Source organism: Crassostrea angulata, chromosome 2 (genome assembly GCF_025612915.1).
Source record: "Crassostrea angulata isolate pt1a10 chromosome 2, ASM2561291v2, whole genome shotgun sequence".
NCBI classification, from domain to species: domain Eukaryota; kingdom Metazoa; phylum Mollusca; class Bivalvia; order Ostreida; family Ostreidae; genus Magallana; species Magallana angulata.
Window position 1 is genome coordinate 4,267,924 of NC_069112.1, and position 25,395 is coordinate 4,293,318.

At 33.8% G+C, this 25,395-nt stretch overlaps 1 pseudogene; it reads right to left on the minus strand.

The window, feature by feature from the left end:
* Positions 1-1,042: 1,042 nt before the first annotated feature.
* On the minus strand, positions 1,043-9,048 carry LOC128172001 (uncharacterized; annotated as a pseudogene).
* Between the last annotated feature and the right edge of the window lie 16,347 nt (positions 9,049-25,395).

Genomic DNA, 25,395 nt, shown 5'->3' on the forward strand with positions numbered 1-25,395 from the left:
AAGACTAAGCAAGCTACTGATAAACACGTTGATTAAACAGGACTATCAACAGTCTTGCTTGAGGTAAACTTTTTGTACGTTCTATGGTCATACAACAACCTTGTTAGCAAATACAATCGTCCATTGAATCGCATGCTGACTGACGTTTTTCATACTAATTGTTTGACCATAATTAATCAACTAATTGTATACGGACTTTTCCGATTTTTTCCCCCGATTACGACAAAAAGCACGCAGCGGGTGTGATCAGAGTATGCTCACTCTTCCTAGGCACCTGATCCTACCTTAATCTATTTGAACGTCCGTGTTGCTCTGCTATGATTTTATATTTCGTGTTATTGATTTTGGAGATGGTTCACGGTTTGTTATTGTTATTTTTTTTCATTTTACAAACAATAATAAAATCACTGACTAGAAATCTACACAATACCAGAAAACAACTTAACTATATATAAATTAGAAATGACACAAGTTCGTTACGCAAAATCATAGAGTTAAAATTTATACAGTCTGAATACAGTAAAGTCACAGGTATATCGCTTCTTTCATGCCTGGCACGAGCGTGTTCCATGAAATCATTCTGGAGGTACTGGAAGAAACATGTCTAGTCAATGTTATCCGGTATGTATTGCATTGATGTCGGATATATTATGCTCCCGTTTTACACTTGTCACTCTATTCACAGTTTTGTTTGTCGTAACTAGATTCAGGGAAATTGTTATTGTGGTTTGTATCACACGGGGCTCTTGCGGTTAGGACTCCTCCATTTCTGTCACGCAGGGTTAGTGTCCATCTTCCTCTTCAACGGCCATATGGATATGTGATAATTGACTCTCGTCTGCTTTCTGTTCTTGGGCCTGTAACCCCTCTTCTTAGTTGTGTAGATATTCATCGAAAAAGTCAAGATCAGAATTACAGTGGATTGTACTCTGTTCGTTTTCATTTACACTTATTTCAATAATCTTTTCTTTTAAGTCTATTCATTTTTTGCAACTGTTAATCTCTAATCGTTTTCTCGCCTCTACAGGTACTTTTGCTTTCTCTACAGTTTTCCCATGCGATATGTGCAAGTGTGAAGCAAGATGCTCCATTCTGATGAAGATACCTCGCAGCCTTCGAAAGGACATTTCCTCACTTTCGCGTCTTGTTTGTGTTTCTGGTTCTGGTGTCTATTTAGATTTCTCAAGTTGGCGAAAGAACTTACAAAGCTGGCTTTAAAGTCTCTGTTTTCAAGTCTTCTGTCTAAGGCTTCAAATCCTTCTGATGAGTCTATAGGAACAAGATAAACGTCTTCTGTATTTGAAGCTGTTGTTGCTGGACTCTTAAGACGGTCTCTTATTTCAACAAGAAGGTAGAGGACTCTTCTCTGACATCCTGTGAAACAGAATATAACTAAGTATTAAACATTTAACACTCGAGGCATCATAGGCAAAAATTCAAGTCTCATAAAAGGTCCCTTGAATTGAAAATTTGTAACACATCTAACTATACTCACTTTCTTCGGTCTTGGGAAAGGAGTCTGTTTAGGACTGATGCTGCTTTCGCTTAGAAAGAGATGGAAGTGTTGGGGTTCTGTCTACACTTAACCTGCTACAAGGCCTATTATAGCTTCTTGAATGTTTAGATCTTTTGTTAGACCTTTTTGGGCTTTCTCTTCTCAGGGTTGACCTTTTACTGCTTTGTGACATAGAGTGCCTTGACCTATTGTGATGACTGTCACTGCTTTTTGATCTTGAAAATCTTGAGCTGTTCAAAGATTAGGATTTCTGGACCTTGAAATTCTGGGCCTTTGTGTTGACCGAATTGGACTTTTGGATGTTGAGATTCGTGACCTTTGTGTTGAGCGAATTGGACTTCTTGATGTTGAGATTCGTGACCTTTGTGTTGAGCGAATTGGACTTCTGGATGTTGAGATTCGTGACCTTTGTGTTGAGCGAATTGGACTTCTGGATGTTGAGATTCGTGACCGTTGTGTTGAGCGAGCGAATTGGAATTCTTGATGTTGAAATTCTGGGCCTTTGTGTTGAGCGAATGGGACTTCTGGATTTTGAAATTCTGGGCCTTTGTGTTGAGCGAATGAGACTTCTTGATGTTGAAATTCTGGGCCTTGGTTTTAAGCGAATGGGACTTCTGGATTTTAAAATTCTGGGCCTTTGTGTTGAGCGAATTGGTGAATGATTCATGACCTGTATTGCGATATTTACGTTTTGTAACTGATATTTCATTAAAGGTGGAGCCATACAATATGAATTTTTTAAAATTGGTTAGTATATTTCTGTGTTACTCCAATAAAAACAATTCGTAATTTTGGAGGGAAATTCAACAATAGCTAAGCAAATCTGCACATGTCTATATCACTGTAAACTTTCTTTAAAAATATAGAAAACATACTAGTATACATTTCCAAGCATTAATTAAAAGGATAAATGAATGGTGGGAGTGGGGAAAGTTATTATGTTATAAGGTATATTTAACCAAAATTTAAACTAAGTTTTCCTTCTACCGCTTTTTTCCCCGTTGATACAACTCTGTGTTGCAAAATTAATATTCAACGTACCGCGCAAAAAATGGATTTCACGCCAAGGTGAATTTAAATTTTAAAATAGAATTGTTGTTTTCTTTAATGCAAATTATAATTTTAACTTTGAAGTTGATTTAAAGTGTAAAATTGTAACTTGTTAAAAATGTGCATAATTCTACATAGTTAAATAAATTATTCTGTTTTTCTCAGGACTATGAACGACTTCCTTTTGGATGAAGAAATTAGGGTGGCAGTAATCTTAAAGTATATAGTTAACCTGGAGATCATTTACTCGATAACTCATTTCCTAGTTATAATGTTTTAACAAATATGAACAGATACTCAGAAAAACAAGATGTAGACTGTTTTAAGTCTGAATGGTTTATTTCATTTACAAAGTTTATCAGTAATTCATTTTCAAATTCAGTTAACATGAAAGATCTCCAGAAATGAAAAAGAAACGAGCGAAAATAAAGAGACTGAAAAAAAACAAGACAGAAACTGAGACAAGAAAGAGAAAACGAAGAATCGGAAGAAAGAGTCTCGGAAGAAGAGAATGACGTTACAAATGATGAGGTCAGTGTCGACAATGAAGGAAAAGAAAAAGTGACGATGGAAATCGATGAGGATGTATTGATAGTTAAAAAACTTCAATCACGAAAACATGCCTTAATTATGTGAGGAACGAACTAGACTCGAAATGAGATATTACAACATCCATATAGAACTGGAGGAGTTATCCTTCCTTTTATAATTGTTTACACTATTGAAAATTTCCAAATGCACAAGTACGTACGTATTTTACAAATGTGAGGCTATAACTCCTAGTTTTATGGCATAATTTACTTGAATTTTCATTATAACTGAAATAATACACTCCTTTTAGCCGTAAAAATCATTCTTCGTAATATTTTTTATGTACAGGTTATATACATATAATTTTCTTTCGTTTGAACGTAGTGATTTAGATTGAAAATATTTTCTTTTGTGGTATTGATGAATATTCATGAGGTAGGCGGGGTTCGAAGGTGATTACTGGTAAAGTATGTTCGAGTGGTATTCATTCTGACGATTCCGGACGGCACGAAAAAGTCGCTCTAGGTATGCAGAACGAGCCTTCCATTGCCGATGTCTTTGCGGAGCTTTAGTCTCAAAAAGAAGACATTAAAAAGTATGTGAACAACAAAATATCTACTTTGAGACGGGAGATTCAAGGTGCAAATATCTCTGAAAGTTCTGAATTGAAAAAATTCAAGGGTGAAAGCGAAATATCTTGGAAGTCTAAAGGGAACAAAATCCAGTACGGTTTCAACGCAGAGGTTCAGAAGACGTTAAGTTCTATTAACTGGGCAATAGACAACGGGAAACTAGATTATGCTAAAGAATTAATACAGGAGGCAAGTCTAAAAACAAAGGACAGAAACAAACATACAAGAATAGCAGATTCGTCCTCCGGAGGGTGGGAGACTGTAAATCAATATGTTTTAAACCCTATCGCAAGTGATTCGGACGACGAAAGTAAAATCTACAAAGCTGAAGATCGTGCAATTAAGAAGAGGAAGATGTCCACCAAAACGAGGGACAACCGGGAACAGGGAAAAAGCAAGCCCCCCTCTACCGCACCAAATCCGTTCTCGGATTATGCTAATCAAGTTCCACGTATGGCTTATCCTACTCGTCTTGGGCCACAACCACCTTTTCTAAAGAAATCTACACAACAAACTAAAAATGAAATAAATATTCCAAATTGTTTTAAATTGCTAACAGTGGCAACAGAACCAAAAGGCTTTAATTTGTTAAGAATTCAAAATTTAACTTTTAATTATCACCATCCCTGTACAATTCTTAATGAAATTGGGTATACATGTATGATATTGATATTTTTTCAAAAGAAGCAGTCCTACCTCGAGTTGTACTTTCTTTGGCACTGACTGGATGAGAGCCCTGCCTCGTGTTCTCGCTATATTTGACTTTTCAGTAGGCATATTTGAAATAGATTTTTACATAGATGTGGGGACTATTTTGTTTCTTTTTTCCTAAAAAGAAAAAAAAATTACCTTACACTTGTTAAATCATAAACTGATATTTTTTTTAATTATATCTTTGTTCAAACTGTAGGTTTTTGGTAGTTTCATTACATCAGAGACTTTATTGCCTCTCAAGAGTTTTACAATTTCATTGACTAACAAGCATGATACTAAAAAAAAATATATATTCTAACCTTCATTCGTAACAGTTACTGGACTTGGCAACAAAGTGTTGGGTTCCACTGTCGTGAAATGCAGGTGATCTACAACAAAAGAAAATGTTTACTTCCATTAAACATCCTTTAGCAAAAGTGAACGTTTCAAACTTCTGATTTCACATTCCCGGTATGTATCCCGAACCCGATCATACGAATACCTATTTTGATACCAGTCACAGTTGGCACTGAAAACGCGACTTGTTAATTTGCTCATGATATTTAATGATAAGTTCAACAATCAGTTAAAAACTAAATTACATAAATATACCAAATACACATTCCTTAGTAAAATATTAATTTACGTAAACATCCCATAGTAAAAGACACGGTGATTTGATTGGTTAATGAAAATATCACGTGGTCACATTTTCTCACGATACAGTCAATTACAAATCGTTCACTATAAACTTCTCATCCTCTAGCAAATACAACAACAACATTCCATATACATCAGCCTTTAAAATATTAAATTAACATGTGTTCCTTTTTTAATGAGTTTAAAGTTATGTCTTGTTGTATATGATATTAAAATCTTACGACACAATAAAATTTACAATAACTAAAATATTTTTTATCTTTTAAGAACGCTTCGCAAAAAATGCTATCTTTTGATATCTTTACTTACTTTTTGCTGGATGTTCAGTTACCTTACAAATGATGATTAAATATGGAAAGCAAGGGTCTTTTATACGAAATCATAAAGATCTATAATTAGATTGAATTGGTGGCTCTTGATATGGAAACAACAGTTTAGATATTCCTGAATTCAAATAATGCATAGACTGTTGCTTTATCATTTTGTAAATAAATCTGTAAACCTGGCCTCAATATACGCATTACATTGGAGCAGGTGTATAGTGAGCACACGTCACACCAAAAGTACTTACGTCCTAACCTATTAAGACTAGGAAATAGTTCAGGTCAGGTCATTATGACTACCTTTGCGCAGGTGAAGGACAACTGGGCGGTATTTTTAAAAGTGATTCAAAAGGCGTTCATATGATCAATAAAGAATATTGCAGACACTTCTCGATCATTACTCAATCTATCAATTAGTGCAATGGAACCCTAAACAAGCAAGCGCTTATTGTACAAGCAAAACGTCCACCCAAGAGAATATATAAATGGGGGGGGGGTGCAAACAAAATTTATCATTAACAGAATATCATCATGGCAGAAGAATTCCTTGATTTTCTGTAAGTAAATTATTTTTTTTTTTATAAATAAGCTAAATTATTGTGAGGTGCAAAGTTTGAGAGCTTTTTTTTTAGGTTTATGACTGTTAAGTTGGTCGGACAAAAGTTACTTAATTTTTTCAATTTCTTTAAATTTACTTTTTTGATTCTAATTTTATAATTTCTTAAAACTTCTTAAAACCTTTAGCTTTACTGTTGGTGACAAAATGTTTTTTTTTAATCAACAATCAATGGCTTCTCATAGTGTTTGAGTCGATTTGCATGGATCCGAGACCTTACAACTTTGTTATCAGACCATCTACGTAATTGGTATGTGTTGTTTGGTCCCTTTGCTGTGATGTAATAGGGGCCCTCCCATGGGTTACGCAGCTTTGGTGAGAGTCCCTTGGGCACATACGTTTGGTGTAGCAGTACACTCTGGCCAACATCGAAGTCTAGTTCTCTGGTATTCTTGTCGTATTGCTCTTTTTGCTTTTGACGAGCATGTTGGATGTTTTGTTCAGCTATCTCCTGCACTACCTTGAGATGTTTCATTAGGTTTGTGACGTGAGCCTTAGCATCTTGATTCATACCATCCTTAGGTATCAGAGAAGTATCAAATGGTAAGTACATCTCTTTGCCAAATAAAATGTGGTAGGGCGCTAGGTCTGATGATTGTGTGGATGGACTCATTCGGATTGCCATTAGAATTCCAGGTAAAATGTCATGCCAATTTGTTTGGTCTTTGTTAACGTATGTACGCAAACACTGTGCAATGGTACTGTTCATCCTCTCACACGTGGCATTTGTTTGCGGATGATAAGAGCTGGTAAAATGTCTGGTGACTTGGAATATTTGGCACACAGCTGTTATCAGTTTGCTCATAAAGTTCTGTCCACGATCCGTGACAATTGTATATGGTGCACCATACCGACAAAATATTTCTTTAAAGAGCACTTAAGCAATTTCTGTAGATTCCTGCGTCCTGAGTGGGAAAGCTTCTGGCCACTTGCTAAATGAGTCCACAACCAAAAGAATGTATTTGTGACCTTCTGTTGTTTTGGTCAGTGGTCCAAGAATGTCCATATGAATTCTTGAGAATCGGTCCTCAATTGGCATAGGGGTGAGAGGTGCTGGTGCATGATGTGTTGGTTTCTTTGCAAGCTAGCATTCTCTGCAGGATTTGACGTAGTCTGCTATGTTTTGGTACATGCCTGGCCAATAATACTTGAGTTGAATAGCACGGTATGTTCGTTCAAATCCGAAGTGTGCTCCTCCAGCAAGACTGTCATGATAGGAGCGTATGACGTCCTCTCTGAGGCATCGAGGAACTGCTAGTTGTTTCAGATGGTTGTTTGGATGGCGTGCCCTTTTAGATCTTGGCTGATAGTAATGGTATAAGACGTCATCAAGAAACACATAGAAGTTCGACTCGCTAAGAAGTCGATCTCGGTTTTTCTTGTCCTCTGGAAGCTCTTTGTTTTTAAAGTAATTGTACAAAGCTTCGAAATCTGGACAACTGCTTTGAAGTTCATCAATGGAAGTTGTTATCATGGAGTGAAATTTGAGTAACTGTTATCTATTCATAAATATGCCTTTCCCTTTGTACAAGACAATAATTCACTTCAGTTATAATTGCTCAATTATTTTATTAACTCTTACCCTCACCTTTGATTTAATTGACTCACTCATGTTTTACTCTATGACATTTGTCACTCGTGCTTAAGTGCTAATTTCTATTGTTTTCAATTCTTATTTATAATGTGTTATACACCATTTTCGGGAGAGAGGAATTAGGTTTCGGATTGTTCGGGTGTAGTTTTTGGATTCCCAGAAATCACCCATACCGACCTAAAGTTCAAATAAAGTGCTTTTTACCATCTAGAGCATTTTAGTTTTATTGTCGCCCGATATATAGAAACACCTGAATTCCCCCGGTGATATATGAATGAATAATAATGAATTAGTTGAGCCCCCATCCTTTTCAAAAGACTTGTAATCTGTGCGTAAAAGCTATATTCAAAATAAGATTGAGTTAGCCAGTATGTGTTTGATAACTTCTATCATGATATCAGTCAATTTGAATACATATTTATCAAAGTTGTGTCTCAACTGTCTACAAGTGTTATCTGAAATTATGGGAGACTGTTCGACAGTTACAATAATTTTAACCGTTTTTGACTGCATACAGTTTTGCATTTTAATTTTTTACAATAACAATCATTTCTTAGACAGACAGTCAGAGTATTCCAAAAGCCAGTTGATTTTTTCCTTCTGTTCCTGACTCAAGAAATAATGCTAGAGATTTGTATTGCCACCAACCATCATGCAGAAACTTTGATTTCTAAGGGCCAAAATCTTTCATATGCCAACAGCATGGGGGCATGGACAAGGGTCACTGTTGAAGAGATTTACAGGTAATTTAGTCTACAAAACACAAATATGAGAAACAAAAGCAGCAATATTACTTATTTCCTTAAAAAAAAAATACTTACTCTAGGAAGTAAACTTTAGATGGGTTTTTTGTGCTTGTGCTTGGCTCTGTACGTTTTACTGCTTTGTATTGTACAAAAATTATCTACTGAGTATATACAGATTTAAAGAACAAAAACACATAAATTGTCAAATGATTTAATTGATATCTTGGATTTATTTTTATATGGAAATGTGAATTTGAATTTATTGTATTGATTTTCCTCCACTCGATGATTATAATTTTCACCGATAAATAGGCAATGCACTGACTAAAGAGTAACATGTATGATAGGCTGTATCACACTCTTGCCTCTTATTGTGAAGAATAAAAGTTATTAATCATAATCGCTGCTTTTGATAGTTTCATATGTTTTGGTTATTTCAATCTCAGTTTATAGTGTGTGTGGATAACATAAAAAGTACTTGTGGATTTTAGCTCACCTGAGCTGAAAGCTCAAGTGAGCTATTCTGATCACATTTTGCTGTGAGGGTGAGGGAGGTTTCTTGAGTGTTTTGGACACTGCTTTTGCATTGAGTTGGTCCTCCTCGTTGGATTTGACGTCGGAACGCGGGAGATCATCTATAACTCCAAGAACCTGTCCTTGATGATCCATGGGCAGGTACATCACCATCAAGGTAAGATTAACATCTCTCTCTCTCTCTCTCTCTGTAAACATGTGGGTTTTTTTATAACTCTTATATATACTATATTTTTATTTCTTTATTATAGAGGATCTTTCCTCGACCCCCTCCACAAATCAACCCTTTAAGAAACTACAGGTCAGAACAATTTCTATCTTTTGCTTTTGCTCTCTCTCCATATTCTCTCTCTATATTCCATCAAAATCAGTTAAGGTCACACATATTTCAGAGCTTATATGGACATAAATTTCTGATGTTTCCTCATTCTGTTAAAAACAGCATCGACAAAACCAGTGATGTTTTGATAAACAACAGTGAAAAACCAGATCAATGTTGGAAAACAGTGCGAAAAAGAAAAAAAAATTGAAACTAAAATTAGAGAGAATAGAGCAGAACCATATGAACAGGAAAAAATTGATGAAAAAGCAAAACAAATATTGGAAGAAAAGTGTGCAAAACGTGCAAAGAATGCTCAACGAATGAGAGAAAAAAGAGCAAGACAAACAGATGAAGAAAAGTGCAATGGGCGGACAAAAAATGCTCAACAAATGAGAAAAAAGAGAGCTAGACAAACAGATGAAGAAAAGCATACAAAAGATTTGAAAAATGCCCATCGAATGAGAGAGATGAGGGCCGAACAAACTCAAGAAGAAAAACGCACTGAAGGTATAAGAAATGTTCATAGAATCAGAGAGAAGAGGGCCAAACAAACAGATGAAGAAAAGCGCACAGAAGGTATAAGAAATGTTCATTGAATCAGAGAGAAGAGGGCCAAACAAACAGATGAAGAAAAACGCACTGTAGGTATAAGAAATGTTCATAGAATCAGAGAGAAAAGGTCCAAACAAACAGATGAAGAACTAGACACGATCTCGTTGCGAGCAACGAGGAGGTCTTCCGTCCGATTTTCAGAAGAGGAAATAAAATTGCCTTTGATATTCGTTAACGAAACATATCAGGAAATGCGGAGGGGGGATCTAAAGTGCGTTTGGTAAAGGATTATATACCCCTTTGGATCTTGAATTTGAAGGGGCAGCCCCTTTTTCTTGATGTCAAAAGAAAGCTCATGTCATGTCAAACACATTTTGTTCAACAAGTGTTTGGAAATCATATACTGTGCTCGAGATATCTGGAAAGATCATTTTAGGGGCTGACCCTATAACTTCTTTTAGGGATCGGTAAACAAAATAAATGATGGTGACATATTGTTAAGCACATTATTTTAGGTCATGTTTTGTTCAATTTTACTTTTCAAAACTTGTCTCCATATTGAGATATTGAAGATTGAAATTTCTGACTTCTGGCCCCTTAAAATCCCTAATTACGTTACAAAGGAGTAAACAATTGTCATTTATAGGTTTATAATGTTTTCATGAACATAATTATTTCTATGTATTACAAAATATTTCACAATTAAAAGTTATTATTAAAAGATGTCTAGCCCCTTAAAATTCCTAATTACGTAACATATGAGAAAACTTTTATTATAAATGGATACATAACTTAAAGATTAACATTTTTGCTTCTTAACATATTACAAAATATTTCTCATAAAGTGCTATGGATGAAAAACTTCAGAACCCTTTTGGCCCCTAAATGGAGGGGCCAGATCCTTTTTCTTGATGTCAAATAAAAGGTATTTTGATATCAAACATATTTTGTTCAACAAGTGTGTAGAAATTCGTTACCGTTCTTGAGCTATCTGGAAAAGAACGTTTTAGGGGCCGACCCCTTATCTCCTTATTAGGGCCACGGAACGAAATTTTGATAGTTGAATATTGTTTAGATAAGCATTCTTAGCATCTTTTCTTCTATATTGCTTTTCAAAATATTTGTCCTTTTTAGGATATAAGTGATCGATATTTTGGACTTCAGGCCCCTTAAAACCCTTAATTACGTAATGCATGAAATTTGTTTTATAATGCAAAGTAAATTACTTATAAGATGAACATTTTTGCTTCTTAAACATATTACAAAATATTTCTCAGTAAAGTGCCATGGATGAAAGATTTCAGAGACCTTTAAGTCCCTAATTTGAGGGGCCAGCCCCTTTTTCTTGATGTCAAATGAAATGTCTCTCAAAATTAAACATATTTTGTTAAACAACTGTTAAGAAATTCGTTACCGTCCTTGGGCTATCTGGAAAAGAACGTTTTAGGGGCCGACCCCTTATCTCCTTTTTGGGGCCATTGAACGAAATTTTGATGGTTGAATATTGTTTAAATAAGCATTCTAAGCATCTTTTATTCTATATTGCTTTTCAAAATATTTGTCCTTTTTTGTGATATATGTGACCGATATTTTGGACTTCTGGCCCTTTAAAATCTCTTATTACGTAACGCATGATTTTTTTTTTACAATGTTTAGTTGAATAACCGTAATATAAACATGTTTGCTTCTGAAACATATTACAAAATATTTCTTAGTAAAGTGCTATGTAAGAAAGACTTTAGAGACCTTTCGACCCCAAATTTGAGGGGCCAGCCCCTTTTTCTTGATATCAAATAAAAGGTCATTTAAATATCAACACATTTTATTCAACAAGTGTTTAGAAATTCGTTACCGTTCTCGAGATATATGGGAAAGAACGTTTTAGAGGCCGATCCCTTATCTCCTTTTAGGGGCCGTTTCACGAAATTTTGAAGATTGCATATCATTAAGTACATCATTTTGAGCATCTTTTCTTCTTTACTGCATTTCAAAATATTTTTTCTGTCTGTGATATGGGTGATCAAAATTCTGGACTTTTGGCCCCTAAAAACCCCTAATTACGCAACACTAGATAAAATTATTACATTGCTTGGATACATAACTGTAAGATAAACATATTTGTTTCTATAACCTTTCACAAAATGTCCCTCAGTAAAGGACTACAGATGGAAGACTTTAGAGCCCTTTGGTCCCCTAATTTGAGGGGCCAGCCCCTTTTTCTTGATATCAAATGAAAGGTCTTGTAAATATAAACTTTTTTTAAATTACATGGGTTAACAAAATATTTTTCAGAAAAGAGATAAACTAAGAAAACCGTGAAAAATTACGATGTTTTTTTAGTCTCAATTTTCGGGACCAGGCGAGCTTTAACGCCTTTTAAGTATAACAAATATGAATGCCAAATAGCATATCTACAATCTCTTGTCTACAATCCCTGAAAGTTTGACCTCAATATCTTTTACCGTTTAGGAGGAGATCCCTGGACAAGCCGACCCTCCGAAAATCGCTAAAACGTCATTTTCTCAAGAACGGAAATGACGTCATCAAAATAAAAAAATATATATTAAGTTCGGACTAATATCTATTAGATCTGAAAGTTTCACGAAAATCGGTTCAGCCATTTCCGAGAAATCGCCTGCACAAATTTTGTAAGAAAAAAAATAATAATAATAGGGAAAAAGAAACCGAACGAAAACAATAAGGTCTTCCGTTGGAAAACGGAAGACCTTAAAAACGCGCTGAAGGTATAAGAAATGTTCATAGAATCAGAGAGAAGCGGGCCAAACAAACAGATGAAGAAAAACGCACTGAAGGTATAAGAAATGTTCATAGAATCAGAGAGAAGCGGGCCAAACAAACAGATGAAGAAAAACGCACAGAAGGTATAAGAAATGTTCATAGAATCAGAGAGAAAAGAATGAAGTTTACAAATGAAGAAAAGAAAGCGGAAGGATTAAAAAATGCAAATAGATTAAGGGAAAAAAGAGCAAAACTTACAGACAAAGAAAAGCATACAGAAAGATTGAAAAGCATTCATCGAATGAGAGAGAAAAGAGCGAAACGAACAGATGAAGAAAAACTAAGCAAATGTGCAAAAAATCGTCAACGAACTAGAAATAAAAGAGCACAAGAAACAGATTGGAATTTACAAAAAAAGTGCATAAGAAATGCCCATAGCATGAAACAAAAAAGAAATATGCAAACAGCTGTTGAAAAAAATGTTCTAAAAGCTAAACAAAGGAAACGGATGTCAGTGTTCCGTGAACAACAAGATAAGGTCTTAACCTATAGAACTCTTTGTTTAAATGGTCCTAACCATGTGTGTGCCTCTTGATAGCGACTTATGTATGCACATATGGTAACAAAAATCACAGATAAAATATATCAAAATGCAAACAAAGACCTTTTTCATAAGTGTCTTCAAACACAACCTCATCCTGACTCGCCAATTGTTGTTTGTAAAACCTGCAAAGGATACCTACAAAGAAACAAAATGCCCCCACAATGTCAGGCGAATAACCTTCAGCTAGACAGAGCTAAATCATTTGTGTGACCTAGAGTGCCAACTTATTTCAAAACGAATACCCTTCATGAAGATAGTTAACCTTCCACGAGCTGCACAGAAGGGCATTAAAGGAGCTGTTGTCAATGTTCCTACAGATCTTTCAAAAGTGTGTGCATTTTTGCCTCGGACAATGTCAGATTCTGGAATTGTAGCTGTTAAGTTGAAAAGACAACTACACTATACTGTACATGTGAATTATCAAATAGTGCGTCCAGAGTCTCTTTACAAAGCAATAGAATACCTAAGAGAAAACAATGAACACTATTCAGATGTCAACTTAAATGAAGAATGGCAATCTATAAATACGCAAGAAGATTCTGAATTGTGGAAAAAAATAAATGTAAGCAGTGTGAGTGAAGACTTACAACCACAACCTCAGGAAGGACAACCCATTGAAAAAGAAGTGGATTCAGAGTCAGAGGAGGAAGAAGACACATCAAACCCAGCAGTACACTTTGATACATGTCTTCAAAATGCTAATGGACCATCATTAAAGTTTAGCATAGCCCCTGGAGAAGGCAAGCAACCAATTAGCTTTTTTAGGGATGAAAATGCAGAATTAATGTCTTTCCCAAGAGAATTTCCAAAGGGGAGATTTGGTTACAACACCAACAGAGACACAAAGTTATCTGTAAAGAAATGTTTCAATTCCAGACTCCTCAGTAATGATCATAGATTTGCCAAGAATACGTCATACATTTTTTATGCACAGTATATCAAAGAAGCATCACAGATACTGCAGAGCATAAACATTGCACATAGAAAGAAAAAACCAGTGTCACTTTATGGAAGGTGTGCAACTGCAAAAGATGTAACTGATAATGACTCTGTCAACAAACTCAAAACTTAGAGTTTTAAGAAACATAAGAGGATCTCCAGCTTCATGGCAGAAAATGCATAATGACAGTTTAGCAAAAATCCATCAACTTGGACCATATACTTTCTTTATGACATTTTCAGTTGCCGAATTTAGGTGGACTGAAATTGTTGTGTTATTTTATAAAATAGTTGACATGAAATGTTTCTCACCTATTTATTTGATTTATATGCACTCACTGGCAGTATATGACGTCAGAAGTGACGCTATTCTTATAATTTAATCAAAATCAATCAAAAATTGACATTTGTTTTCGAATGGAAAATATAGAGCGACTCTTTGAACAAGAACGAACTTTTTGTCACTTATAAGTATTGAAAAGATACATCTTTGGTGAAAATATTTTGTTTGTTCAAGCAGTCGCTCAATGTTTCCTTAAAGAAAAACTACCTAAAAACAAGCCGTTTTATGCTAAAAATGAGAAAATGGCGGGAAAAGGTAAACTTTATAATGTCATATTTTTAAATTGTGGGTACTAAAATCAAATGAAAATTATGAAAATCATCATATGTATATTTGTACAAATAAAACGAAGAATTACAGTAAAATGACAATGTTCATTTTAGGGGGCCATTGTAGGCTCAAACCATATATAGTCCTTTGTTTGATTTTACCTTAATTTTAAGACAATTTTAGGTCAAGGAAATAACAGCAACATTTAAAAGCATATGGTTGAAATTTTTACTTCTCAGCAACTATTGATCGTGGATGCTTGAAACTAATACACACTGTTTGTGTAGGCATATCATACGTTGTAATTCTTTTTTGTGTCACTCAGACGTCATCTTCGAGTTAAATAACGACTCTGTTTATTTTAAGCTTCAATTTTTAAACAAGAAATTTTCGTCAAAGATGACTCGGCAACTAATTATCGAAGATGCTTTAAAATTTAACGCACTATTTGATAAGCATGTCATAAGTTTAGATCTTTGTTTGCACCAATCAGACGTCAATATCCTGTTAATTGCCGACAACGTTTATTAAAGCTTAATCTTTTAAACACATTTTTGACAAAGATTTCTTGACAACTATATCTTGTGGTTGTTCAAAATCTTATCACACTAATTTTTTAGGAATGCCATACTTTGGGATTTATTTTTGTACCTATCGGAGGTCGGCTTCCTGCTAAATGACTATTTTGGCTATTTACAGCCTATAATTTTAAGGAAATTTCGTCAAAGACTTCTTAGTTTTTCTTTATCGTAGATGTTTGAAATTTTAACATATCATTTCTTTACGCATGCCATAGGTTGGGATCCATTTTTGAAACAATTCAACTTTAACTTCCTGTAAAATTACGACTTTGTTTATTTCTAGCCTAATTTTTTTTAACTAACTATTAGTTAACTAATTTTCACCAAAGATTTCTCAGCAACTATTAACAGGCTATAATTTTAAAGAAATTTCGTCATAGATTTCTAAGCTTTTCTTTATCGGATTTTTTTTAAATTTAACACACTATTTCTGTACAACTTCCTGTAAAATGACGACTTTGTTTATTTCTAGTCTAATTTTTGAAACAAATTTTCACCAGAGATTACTCATCAAGTATCTATCGCATAAGAATTAGGCATGCAATACATTCTTATCCTTTTTTTTCTTTATAGCAGAAAGTTTAAATTTTAATACAGTATTTTTTTCGGTTTGACATACGTTGGGATCTGTTGATGTACATATCAGAGGTCGGCTTCCTGTTAAATGACGACCTTGTCTACTTATTGCTTAAATATTTAAAGAATTATCTGTCAAAGATTTCTCTGGAACTGTTTACCAGAGATGCTTGAAATTTTGACACAATATATGTGTAGGAATTTCATACGTTCGGATTTATTTTTGTATCATTCGGACGTCAACTTCGTAATAAGTGACGGCTTTATATTTAAAGCCTCAAATAATGAAAAAAAAATCGCCAAAGATATCTCAGCAACTGTTTATCGCAGTAACTTAATCATTTAACTCACTATTTGATTAGGCAGTCATTAATTTTGGATCTCCTTTTGTAACAACCTGACATCAAGAACCTGTTAAATGACGAATTTGTTTATTTAAGCCTAATTTTTTTTTTTAATTTTGGCAAAAAATTTTGGCAACTATTAGTTGTGGAAACTTTAAATTTTATCACACTAATTGGTAAGGCATGTCATACGTTGGGATCTATTGTTGTACTTATCAAAGGTCAGCTTCCTGGTAAATGACTATTTTGTCTATTTACAGCCTATACTTTTAAGAAAATTTCGTCAAAGATTTCTAAGCTTTTCTTTATTGTAGTTTTTTTGAAATTTTAGCACACTATTACTGTACACGTGTAATACGTTGGGATCCATTTTTGTACGAAACCGACTTCAACTTTATATAAAATGACGAATTTGTTTATTTAAGCCTAATTTTTTTTTAATTTTGGCAAAGATTTTTGGCAACTAACAGTTGTGGAAACTTTAAATTTTATCACACTAATTGGTAAGGCATGTAATACGTTGGGATCTATTGTTGTACTTATCAAAGGTCAGCTTCCTGGTAAATGACTATTTTGTCTATTTACAGCCTATACTTTTAAGAAAATTTCGTCAAAGATTTCTAAGCTTTTCTTTATCGTAGGTTTTTGAAATTTTAGCACACTATTATTTTACACGTGTTATACGTTGGGATCCTTTTTTGTCCCAAACCGACTTCAACTTCCTGTAAAATCACGACTTTTTTATATTCTAGCTTAATTTTTGAAACAAATTTTCACCAAAGATTTCTAAGCAAGTACCTATCGCAGATGTTTAATACATTAACAGACATTATTTAATTAGGCATGCAATACATTCATATTCTCTTTAGCACCCATTGGATGTCAACTTTTAAATGACAAATTTGATTGTTTCATCTAAATTTCAAAAAAAAAATTTCGTCAAAGATTTCTAACCAACTCTCTATAGCAAATGGTAAACTTTTTACGCACTATTTGTTTAGGATTTAACGTACATTGGGATTTATTGTTGTTCCAATTAGAGGTCAGTTTTCTGATAAATGACGACTTTGTCTATTTATATCCTATATTTTAAAGAAATATTCTTCAAACATTTCTAAGCAACACTTTATCGCACGTGCTTGAAATTTTAATACACTGTTTGTGTAGATGTTTCATAAGTTGGGATCCATTTTTGTTTCAATCATGCGTCAACTTCCTGTAAAATAACAAATTTGTTTATTTTTAGCCAAATTCTTATATCAAATCTTCACCAAAGATATCTCAGCAACTGTTTCTCGCAGATGCCTAATATTTTATAAAAACTTATTGATTTGGCATGACATTTTTTATAATCTGTTTTTATTTCAGTAGTACGTAAATGACGACTATTTAACAAATTTATTGTCAAAAATTTCTTAGCATTTCTTCTTGAAATTTTAACACACTATTTATCTTGACGTACTTTGGGATCTATTGTTTTACCTATCAGAGGTCAGCTCCAGCTATATGACGACTTTTTCTATTTATAGCGTACACTGTTAAAGTAATTTTTGTCAAAAAATTCTCAGCAACTCTTTTTCGTATATGCTTGAAATTTTAACACGGTATTTGCGTAGGCATGTCATAAGTAAGGATTCATTTTTGTACCAATTGGACGTCAACTTCTTGTAAAATGACGATTTTATTGGGTTTTTTAACCTAATTTTTAAAATATAAAAATCGACAAAGATTTCTTGGCAACTATTCATTGTGGATGCTTGAAATTTTAATACACTGTTTGTGTAGACGTTTCATAAGTTGGGATCCATTTTTGTTTCAATCATGCGTCAACTTCCTGTAAAATAACGAATTTGTTTATTTTTAGAGAAATTGTATAAATCAAATCTTCTCCAAAGATATCTCAGCAACTGTTTCTCGCAGATGCCTAATATTTTATAAAAACTTATTGATTTGGCATGACCTTCTTTGGAATCTATTTTTATTTCAGTAGAACATAAATGACGACTTTAACAAATTTATTGTCAAAAATTTCTTAGCATTTCTTCTTGAAATTTTAACACACTATTAATCTAGGATTGACGTACTTTGTGATCTATTGTTTTACCTATCAGAGGTCAGCTCCAGCGATATGACGACTTTTTCTATTTATAGCCTACACTGTTAAAGTAATTTTGGTCAAAAAATTCTCATCAACTCTTTTTCGTATATGCTTGAAATTTTAACACGGTATTTGCGTAGGCATGTTATAAGTAAGGATTCATTTTTGTACCAATTGGACGTCAACTTCTTGTAAAATGACGACTTTATTGTTTTTTTAACCTAATTTTTAAAATAAAAAAAAACCAACAAAGATTTCTTGGCAACTATTCATTGTGGATGCCTGAGATTTTAACACACTACTTGTTCAGGCATGCCCTACTTTGTACCAATCAAACGCAACTTCCCAATGTCAACTTTGTTAATTTTGGATATTCTCAGTAGAGCGGAGATAATTAATAATAAGCATTGACTCGAAGATATCCGAACAAACTTATTTAGAAAATGACCGATGAAAGGTTTGTAACTTTTACGAGTTCCATTTATGTTGAAAAAGCAGCCATCATGATGACAACGAGCCTTGCATTTATTTTATCGTTGGAAATGTTAGTATAAAGTGTAGAAAAATTGTATATTTTTCAAACATCAAATAATAAAACCAGGCTAATAGTCAGTGTTATCTCAGATTACGGTTAAGAATTCAAAATGATTCTTAAGCTGCAAACATGAGACTCTGACTGACATGTCAATTCAAGGACTATACTCAGGTGACCTTAAACGCCTGTGTGCCGCTTGCATAAAGGAAGTTGGGCTGCTTGCTATTCTCTTTTGAGAAGTGGACAGGCATAGCCTACATCCACTTCTCTTCGCAAGCCCTCATATTTTGATTCTGGAAAACGTGTAAATGTCAGAACCAAAGACGGTTTACGTTTCGACTCATGTTTTGACTCCAGTTTCCCTGAATTTTCGTAACAGACCTACTATTTCTACATTTTAAACATTATTGCATACATATATCACAAAAAAATCACCACTAACCCGCTGTCAAATCATTTTCTCAACTTCTACATCCCGGGTTTAAATTGTGTGTATCACATTGTTTATCTAGGTCAGCGCAGATTAAATGTTTATGTTTCGGATAAAATTGGAAACCTATTTAAGACAATAATGTCGAAAACGTAACTGAATCAATTTAATCTTACAATGTATAAACAAATACTGAGCCAAATAATTACAAAGTGGTATGTCTTCCCTTTTTAACCATCTCTTATGGTGACAAAATTTGTCTACATCTGTTTTTAACAATAAAACGAACATTGATTAATATAGCATACAAGAAAGATTAAAATAAAGAGTGTTTATGTGACAAAGTTACTTATTTCATTGTATGCATTTTGTTAATTTGTCTTAAATGTAAAACCGTTCTATATAGCTCTGTGAATTTTAAGAAAAATACCTTTAATCTAAAGTCTTCAATCGGAGCACTATTTTCCGTTTTTTCCGACTCTAAATTTTCTACTTTTTAAACCACCTATAGCGAATGATCTCATAATTTAAAACCGGAATGTAGAAGTTGAGAAAATGATTTGACAGCGGGTTAGTGGTGTTTTGTTTGTAATATATGGATGCATTTATGTTTAAAATGTAGAAATAATGGGTCTGTTACGAAAATTCAGGGAAACTGGAGTCGAAACATGGGTCGAAGTGTAAACCGTCTTTGGTTCTGACATTTACACGTTTTCCAGAATCAAAATATGAGGGCTTGCGAAGAGAAGTGGATGTAGGCTATGCCTGTCCACTTCTCAAAAGAGAATAGGCTGCTTGCATGTTCATCTACTAAAGAAACCAATGAAAAGAAAATCATGGAAATTTACATAGCGTACGTGAACCCATTACTGTAATGTATTATTTTGTGTGTGAAAAACATCAAATTAAATTGATCAATGAATTAATTTGCAATAATGTATTGAATACATAAAACCGAATTTCTTTAGAATGAGTTAACTTATTTTTAAGTGAAATTTATTAGTATGAGTTAACTTACTTACATGTTGAATGAATATATTAAGTTGTACAAGAAATGCAAACGATGACGTAAACAGTAAAGGTGAGCGATTGGTATCATCTTGTTTATCGATTTAGTCTTTATATTGATTAAAACGCAGATAAAGAACTTGAATTTATTTACGGAGCCATTGTCCATTTTAATCGATTTATTCTTATAGTCATGTTTCAACACTGTATTGGGATTGTTCGCCATATACACCTGTGTAATTCACATTCCAACGAGGTGTGTTTACTTTATTACACCCGACACTCCGCCTGAACATGTCACGTACAAATGCGGTACAATGTTTTCTTGGTTATACACCAGTTCTGTTGAGTAAAAAAGTGAAGTGCAACAACGATGTAAAGGATATGTGACTTCGGTGTTATTAAATGAAACATATTCGATCAAATACATGTTTGTTGTCATGGTTTATCAGAGTAAATTCGAGTTAGGTATAACCTTGTTACAAGCTTTGCCATTTGAGTATATCAAAAACCTATGAATTGGCCTTTTTTATGTTACATATTCGAAACTTGTCAAAAAGAAATTCATTTTATATACGAGCAACTGTTGTATTTAAGAAAAAGTGGGAAATTCATTGGATTTTTTTCTTGTTGCTTTCATTGATTTACCTTATTAGTGAAGCTGTAACCGAGACAGCAAAAAACCACAATGATGCACAGTAGTTTAAGCTTGTGTAACAAATGTACACAAAACCCTTGAAAAATGTCTATACAAATGTAACCGTGAATTTCTCACCAAATAAACAACACACGGCCGTTGACGATTTAAATGAGTGATTTATCCTGTAATTTAAAGTCCCTATGAATACTTACAACATAATCAAAATTAATAACAATTAGACGTATTTTATCACACTTGCAAATAATATTAATATATATATATATATATATATATATATATATATATATATATATATATATATATATATATATATATCCGTCGATATAAAATATGACTTCGCATTCTTATGACCTCCAGGAATGGCAGTTTTCTTTTTTGTTTTAATGTTTCAAATGTGCTATCGAAATCTTCGTAAATAAATGTGACTCTTTCTAGATTTTTTTCTATTTTTTGTGTTTTTCTTTGGTTAAAATGCGGCCGCCAGATATGAGGACTGAAGTTAATATTTGACTGAGTAAAACCTTTAAATATTTGATTTTGTTTGGCAAAGATCAATCACATGGACACGATTCGCAATGGTACTCTGTGTCCCACGGATACTTAGAACACGTGTGTTCTCTGTATGGAAAGCTTGCTGTGTCCATAATTTTGAAGGTCTATGTCTCAAAATATGACCTGCCACATATGATACTCATATGATTCGATATGCATATGATATTCATATGTTTATCATACGATTTTCATATGAAATGCCATACATATGGATTCATATGTGGCGAAACTGGCTATGTAAAAGTCTGTTAACAATATTCAACCACAGCTTTAATAAGACATGTCAATATTGTCAGCATTTTATTGTGAAATCGTGTATTGATTTTGTCTAAATGTGTGTTATTTTATTTGTAGTTTTTTACCGTCTTCAGGGAGGTTTTGGCGCTAAAATAAAGCATAAAACAGTACAATTTAAAGTTTTGCTTTTTGTTATGTTTCAAAAGTGCTGTCGAAATCTTCGTAAACAAGAATTCTGAGAGTATTGCATAAGCAATACACGTCCCCTACCGGTTTGTAGAAATTTGTGAAAACAATGCACTGTTATGCAGAATGTCATTTCTTACCGTCTTCTGTACCCCGAATCAACAGATCAACCCGATAACGAACCCGATTGTAATTATACACAAAAAAAAACCTGATGATAAAATGCTTGAAACTATGTTATAGAACTTATTTGTATTTTAGAAACAATAAAAGGAATGGTCCATGTCATGTACGATGTTAATACTGACTACATAGTTTCCTCGTTTATTCAATACACACCAAACCCGATAACGAACCCGAACATTAAACAACTGGAAAATAAATTTTCTCGAAAATATGTCAACTAGACGCTACAAAAATGTAAAACACTTAAATAAAAAAAGGGTGGAAAACTAAAGTGGGACAGACTGACGGACGCAGAACCGGTAGGGGACTAATAAAAGATAAGACTCTCTTTTATTTCAATTCATTGCGAGTTTTTTTGGGGGGGTTAAAATGCGACTGCCGCATGTGAGGAAAAAAATTAATATTTGACAGAATAAAACCATTAAATATGTGATTTTGTTTGACAATGATCAATCATATAGACAGGATTTGCAATAGTACGCTGTGTCCCCCGGACATTTAGGACACTGATGTACTCTGTATGGGGAACTTGCTATGTCCATAATTTTGAAGGTCTATGTCTCAAAATTTTAACCCGTCCTATAAAAAAATTGGAACATTAAAGAGCTATTCATTATTAATGTTTCATTCTATTCATTTCATTCATCTACTAAAAGAAATTTGAGAGTTTTGCTTTTTGTTAAAATGTTTCAAAAGTGCTTTTGAAATTTTCGTAAATAATACGCTGGACTCTTTTTTCAATTCATTGTGGGGTTGGTTTTTTTTTGGGGGGGGGGGGTAAAAATGCGACCGTTACATATGAGGACAGAAGTTAAATTATGACAGAATTAAACCTTTAAATATGTGATTATGTTTGGCAAAAATCAATCATATAGACACAATTGACAATAGTACTCTGTGTCCCCCGGACACCCTGAACACTGATGAGCTCTATATGGAGAGCTTTCTCGATCCATAATTTTGAAGGTCTATGCTTTAAAATTTTAACCAATCTCCCACCAGAGGGTGTATTACGCTGCGCTACAACACCTCTGTTAACGTCTAAATGCCAAGAATCATGGCAAAACCCATTCTCAATTATAATATTATAAATTATAGTTTTATATATATTCAGTCTACATTTCGATGTTAAAGCCTCGCTAAATATATTGAAATAAAAAGATTTTTATTGGTAAATCACGGTAACAAACAAAGAACTATTTCTCGGAGTAATACTCCATTCCCAATGTTTTCGTGGCACTACTTTTTAGACGTTCAGAGAGGTATAAGTGGAGCGAAGCAGGAACCATAACTCTGGGTAGAGATTGAATTTTAACCTGTGCAAAAAAAAGAACATGAGAGAGTTATTCATTAATAATGTTTCAGTCTATTCACTTCATTCATCTATTCAACAAACTTTTAAACTTTAGAAAAGATGTATATTATATGTCACTCATTGAAATGTGAACTAGAAATGCAATTAGGTATTTAAACAATGCTGATGCCTGAGGAGTCAGTGACCAGAAGTGTTTCCCTTGGTGACTAAGTTAATACTGGAACAATACGTTTTAAAGCATTCAATATTTGGGCAGCTTTTTTATGTTAATATTACTTATATGAATTAACACAATATGTTTACAATTGAAACCCGTGCATTATAAATTGTTTTTGTACTATCAGATTATAAAGGAATCTATATCCTAGTTGCAAGACAGATTAATAGTTAGGTAGATTACACAGTCCTCGTCCTATGTTGTCGCACTGTATGGTGTATACCAGTAGTGTGCTGGACTCATACCTGTCCTTGTTAGGGCCCCGCAAGGATTTGCGGGTACCCTATAGTAATCACTCTGTCTGTCCGTTTGTCACGCTTCCGTCCACAACTTTTCTGTTCTTTTCTAAGATGTATATTATCTGTCACTCATTGTGAACTAGAAATGCAATTAGGTATTTAAACAATGCTGATGCCTGAGGAGTCAGTAGACCAGAAGTGTTTCCCTTGGTGACTAAGTTAATACTATTTATACTAATGTATGGTGTATACCAGTAGTGTGCTGGGCTCATACCTGGTTGTCTTACCTGTCCTTGTTAGGGCCCCGCAAGGATTTGTGGGTACCCTATAGTAATCACTCTGTCTGTCCGTTTGTCACGCTTCCGTCCACAAATTTTCTGTTCTTTTCTAATAACTTGGGAAACTTATGTGCTCTCTATGGGGGAGCTTGTTATGTCCATAAATTTTAAGGTTTTTGTCTCAAAATTTTAACCTGTGCAATAAAAAAAGAATATTAAAGAGTTATTCATTAATGTTTCATTCAGTTCAATTCATTCATCTATTCAATAAAATTTTAAACCTTAAAAAAGGAGTATATTATTTGCCACTCACAGAAATGTTAGCTAGAAATGCAATTTAGTATTTAAACAATGCTTATACCTAGGCAGTCAGAAGACCAGAACTTTTTCCCTTGGTGACTAAGTTAATACTGGAACAATGCGTTTTAAAACATTTTATAGTTAGGCAGCTTATTGTATGAATAAACACAATATGTTTACCTGTAACAATTGAGCCCCGAGCATTATAGATTGTTTTTGCACTATCAGATTACAAGGAAAATTATCTCCTAGTAACAAGACAGATTCATAGTTAGGTAGATTACACAGTCCCAGACCTATGTTGTCGCACTGTATGGTGTATACCAGTAGTGTGCTGGGCTCATACCTGGTTGCCTTACCTGTCCTCGTTCTCTACCTATACACCGAAACAAGCAATCTACGAAATCTACGTCAATGAGACCATTACTCATTTACTGTTTCTAATCAAATTCTGGTTTCTTTACCAATCTGATGATTTTGAAATTATCCAACAAACCAGTAATGGCCGAACTGAGGTCAACATCTTAGCAATTTGTTAACTTAAGAAAGTCAGAACCTGTTTCTGAATGGTCGTCTTACAAAATATTTTAATCACAGAACTAAAATCATCATTGTGGATCTGAAAACAATTACATGTATATTATAACAAAATATAATCTAGTGATAGCAATGGGTCTCCTGAGTGACTCAGGTGCCCTAATAGTACAGAGTATATCTACATAAGAATAGTGAGATAAAATGAATACTATACCGCATATATTCCCTCTTTGATCTTTCAATCAACAGTACAGACAGACACAGGGAAGCTGTAAAGTACATACTACAGACTGGTATGACATATCAATCAAAAGTCACTGTAAAGAGACTATCAACTGTTACATACTACAGACTACATTAACATGGTGATCTTGCATGAATACTTTACCACATATATTCTCTCTTTGACCTCTCAGTCAACAGCACAGTCGGACACAGAGAGCCTGTAAAG